The following is a 5,544-nucleotide window of genomic DNA, read 5'->3' on the forward strand; positions in this document are numbered from 1 at the left end:
GCCTGGTCCCCATGGTAAAGAACTTGTTTGGTCGGGGGACCCAGTCCTCAGGAGCAGAGTGGGTAGGCAAACTTGCAGGCAGGCCATTCGGTGCCCTCTTATTTTTCTCCAAATGTCCAGGCACATATGATATTGCGCTTCAGTATCGGGCCTTACACTACAATCTTATTTTTTTTAATGTTTTTTATTTATTTCTGAGAGAGAGAGAGACAGCGTGAGCAGGGGAGGGTCAGAGAGAGAGGGAGTCACAGACTCTGAAACAGGCTCCAGGCTCTGAGCTGGCAGCACAGAGCCCGACGCAGGGCTCGAACCCACGAACCGCGAGCTCATGACCTGAGCCGAAGTCGGACGCTTAACCGACTGAGCCACCCAGGTGCCCCTTACACTACAATCTTTTGCATTGAGCATCGTCCACTCACTGGACAGGATAATGAGAAGGCAGGATAACTGGTGGTTGATCGCGTTAACCAGATGCTGCCTTATCTCTCTCCCATGGAGTTGTAAGCTTCCTGTGGATAACTCCTGATCTCTCCTGGCTTTCCATGGCAGCCTTAGCTCTGCACAGAGCGTGGCACATTAATTAGTTAATTAACTATCTTCATCGGCTCTCTAAGAGTCGCAGCACTTAAGCACTTAGCTTCATGATGACAGGAAAAAAAAAAAACCATGATATTATTAACTTCACCATCCTGTCATCTTTAATTTGGCAATGTTCTCACCCTGTTCTTCCTAGAGCGCTCAGGAAAACAAACACCAGGTTTCAATCTCTTAATATTGTGCTACCCATGCTAATCGAGGGGTTGGCAGCCACAAAAGTATACCCTTGGCAGAAACACAGAAATGAACGAAAAAGCCAACCTCTAGCCAGCGAGAAAGAGAGAGAGACCCCCATGGCCAGTAAGCACCCACAAACCCTTCCCTTCAGCATCCATTATAAATGTCAGAAACAGTACTCAACGTGCTGCCCTCTTCAACATGTATAATTCTGGAAGATGAGTCAGCCTTTCTGCCTCCCCCTTATTCCCTCTTTATAATTCAAAGCCAAAGCCCACTCTCAAATAGTGTTTCTTAAACGTTGACTCAAGAATAAAATATACTGAGAGACAATTGTTTAAAGTTGGTTTAGCAATATTGGCCCAAAGGAGAAATAACATAATGAGTACCAATGTCCAGATGGCTATTCTGATGAATACACTGGATTCAATCATGTCTAAAATCTGTGAGCTCTCTTCTTACATAGTTCAATTTTCAATTATTTCAGCTGATTGTAATTTCAATTAATAAGGTAGAGAAGGCACAGCGGCCTTTGGAAGTGATTTCAGTTGAGAAGAAAACTATCTATAATTAACGATTTTGACTGAGATTAGAAAGTATTTCATTCTTCACAATTTTCTCCCTACGAGTCGTCAGTGGAAACAAGTCAGAAAGAAGACAGGAAGACTGGAATCTTCATTTAATAAGCTATTTGGACATGGAGATCACTTCATCTCTCCAAGTTTCAATTTTCTTATCTGGGGACAATAATACCTGTCTTACCAAGTCATTTTGCAAAATAAATGAGATAGGGCTGATGAAAATGCTTTGAAAAGTACAAAATGTTATGTGCAAATGTAAGATACTACTAGACGAAAAGTTCCTTGATATTTCCATCCCATGCTCTTTCCCTGGACCCTTTGGTTATTTTTCTGTCAATACGTGGGAGAGAAATGAAAATGTTGCTGTTATTACTCAAGCTGCTCTCTGTAATGACACCATTTACACATTGACAGCCCAAATTGAATCTCCAGCTCCAGACTCCAAATGCAACTTATCCGTGCAGTAATGATTAGGAGCATGGCCTCTAGACCAATTACCTAGATTAAGATTCTTGTTCTGCCAGTTCTGCGCTATGTAGCCTAGAACACATCATTTAACCTCTCTGAGCCCCAGTTTTCTCTGCCATAAGATCAGAGTAATAATGGTATCTGTCTCACAAGGTTCTGGTAAGCGATAAATGGGTTTGCAGATGTTATACATCTAGATGCTGCTAGACACATAGCAAACCCTCAGGAGATCTGGTTGCTATTAGTGCCATCACGCTCCCATGTGCCCATAAATTCAAAGATAAAATTATTAAGAATCTCAAGACATCAGTTTCAGAGCTATATACCAAACACAGGGCTCTTCTGAGTGCGGAGTCCCATGCAGCTGCACTGGTCACTTACTGAATGTGACCCTAAGTCATATTCGTGTGTTAGCTCAGCTGAGGCAATGAAGGTGAATGTCAGTTGAAAAGGAAAATAGATATATTATCACAGGTATGGCTCTACTTCTTTATTCTCCCCAGGCATCAACTACTACTTACTCAGTACATACTGGGTATTATGTTAAAATCAACTAAAATTGCTGCCAACTTTAGAAAGACAGTTTGGGTACACATTTAATTCCATGAAACAACTTTTATTGAATAATATTACATTATTAGAATACTAATAATGAGAAGGAAGAGGAAGACGAGGAAGAAGGAAGGAGGAGAAGGAGAGACAAGAGGAAAAAGTTTGAATAACAACAAAACAGAGCTTGTACTTTTAGTAAATCCCAATAGTTCCTACTGATTTCTTCTTATAGATCAAACAGATCAGAATATATGTCAGTTAGGCATGACTAGACAAAATTCAGATAGAATAATGTCAACGTTTCCATCATTAGTTACATAACTACTCTAACTTGCTAGGACTATTCCTATTAGAAAACAAATAATTCAGGGCACCTGGGTGGCTCAGTCGATTAAGCATCTGACTTTGGCTCAGGTCATGATCTCACAGTTCGTGGGTTCAAGCCCCACGTTGGGCTCTGTGCTGACAGCTCAGAGCCTGGAACCTCTCCTTGGATTCAGTCTCTCTCTCTCTCTCTCTCTCTCTCTCTCTCTCTCTCTCTCTGACTCTTCCCTGCTCATGCTGTCTCTCTCTCTCAAAAATAAGTAAAAAGTGTTAAAAAAAATAAAAATAAAACTTAAAAAAAGTAGTTCAATTTATTTAATGCTAAAAGCATTTTACTAGGTTTTAAGGGTACCAGGAGCTATTACCTTTGTTTTCTAGGCATATATTTATGCAATTTTATTTTCATAGTATATAGGACTTTTTGTAATAGTTACAATGATATTTTCTGCTAATGTTTTTATTTACTGGTTGAACTATGGTTATAGAGACTCACTCATTTATAGATCACTAAATTTCTGAAGTTGTAGAATATCATTTATATTAATTACCTCAAAATCAGTGGATTTTTTTCTACTGTTATTATTACTTTTATTTTCCAAACAAAAGTCTAAGTTGATCTTAAAAAGCTGGAAAGAAATATTTTTAATTATGTTCACTCTACATGTTACTTTTAAAGATATTTTAAAGTATTTTGAAAGTACTAGTCTAGTACTTTGCTTTGCCTTTCCACTTTTGATTATAATATATGACCTATAAATAAATGTTTTTAAAGATTTATTTTTCCTTATCCTGGTAAAATCTGTGGCCAGAGCAGTGTGTGGAGTGAGCTCTGCTGACTACTTATTGAGTGCCTGCCATGAGCTGTATTTCTTCTATAGATCATGTAAAATGTGATACTCATGAAGCCATTTGATGTCCCTGCTATTCATCCCCACCAGTATCTAGTTTAACAGATGAAGAAACTGAAATTCAGGTACATTAAGGAATTTAACCAAGGACAAAACAGTCCCTGAGTAGATTCAACCCACTTCTTACCGACTCCAAACCTGTTGCTGCAGTTTTTTTGTCTGAGATGTTGCTATCCTTCTCATGATGAGAACTTTATATTTTATCTGATGAGATGGTAATTGAAAGTTACAGCTTGAAAACAGATGAGGCACAAATTTAATAAGCCTTAAACATTTTCCAGGTCCATCTTCCTAAATCTGTGTGCATACATTTGAACATTCTTTCATTGAGCTTGAATGTAGCAACTCTAATAACCAAGAGTGTCAACTGACAGACAATAGAATTGTAAGCTTTTGAAGGATCCTATTTTTGTTTTACTTGAGTCCCATTGCGGGTGGGTGGAAGGAGGTGTTGCTCTAGGCCCAGCATGGCCATATGGCTAGGACTGTTAAGAGAAGAATGGCTGGAAAATGAGTGTCCTGATTTGTGAAAAAGGATTGGAAAATATGGGATTGCCTAAGTGGTACCACTAATCCATGGTCATCCACAGAGCACTGTGATCTCGTTTCCTTGTTCTAGAAATGCCTGGGAGTGAGTCTCCAAATCTATCAGAGCATAAGAATGGGTTAAAGAGAACCAACCAGGTGGTCTCTGATTCCTTTGGCCTCCTAAAGAACCATCCAGAAGAGTCTGTTTCTTTATGTCTACAGTGAGTGATTTGGACTCTGATGCCTTTAATTTTCACTAGGCCAGGTACATTGTGCCCAGCAATACACTAGGAACCCACATTTTGAAAAAACGAAATGTCTGAGCCTTTCAGTATCTTGAAATGGAGAAATTTTATTTCCTTATGACCATTTTAAAGTGTCAGTCAGTCCACTCTACAAATGCCTGTCTTAGGAAACTACCTTGGGAAAAAATACTCTTAAAAATAAAACCAGTACATAGTTCATGTATTGATAAAATGTACTTTGGAGAAAAAATTGAGACTTTTGTTCTTGGCAATGTTAATGACAGAACCAGATAAACTGCGTTTACACCCTGATAAATTTTTTATCTTTATTTATTTATTTATTTGATGTTTTATTTATTTCTGAGAGAGAGAGAAGCAGCTTGAGCAGGGAAGGGTCAGAGAGAGAGGGAGATACAGAATCTGACACAGGCTCCAGGCTCCGAGCTGTCAGCACAGAGCCTGACGTGGGGCTCGACCCCACAAATGTGAGATCATGACCTGAGCCAAAGTCAGATGCTTAGCCAACTGAGCCACCCAGGCGCCCCTACACCCTGATAAATTTTTTTAGAGGTCCATCATTAATATAGTTAAACGACAAGGAATCTAGCAAGAAGTTGTGGATGCAAAGATATGAAATGTAGGGATGAAAAACCACTCTATTTTAGATTAACTATTGAGCCATAAAACTACAAGTTCTGATTTATAAAATGTCAGTACACATCATGAATACATGGTGATATTGTAACTGCCAAAAGAAAAAGGGTGAAAATACCCCATGATCCTTTTCATTTAAGTGTTTACTGCAACACAGGCTTTGGGGAAAGAATTTTATTTTATTTATTAACAGGAAAACATGTTTTTCTTAATCGTGATAATTCCTATTAGCATTATCTGGTAGGTCTCAAGGTATTTAAGTGCTTTTTGTCAATATCTAAACTACAGAAGTTACCTTATTTATTTCATATAGTAATTCATCATCTTTTTTGAATCACAGATCCTTTGAGGGAAGTGATGAAAGTTCTGGATCCAATTTTCAGAGAAATGCATATTCACACAAAATTGTGCCCAAAACTGCAAGTGACTCAGGCTTCAGATTAACAATTCTATGAGTGTCTAGGAGCTACTTGTATCTTTAAATACATGTATGTTTCTTAAATATTGTAT

The sequence above is a fragment of the Crocuta crocuta genome, unplaced genomic scaffold, assembly GCF_008692635.1.
Source record: "Crocuta crocuta isolate KB4526 unplaced genomic scaffold, BGI_CrCroc_1.0 scaffold31, whole genome shotgun sequence".
In the NCBI taxonomy this organism is placed as follows: Eukaryota; Metazoa; Chordata; class Mammalia; order Carnivora; family Hyaenidae; genus Crocuta; species Crocuta crocuta.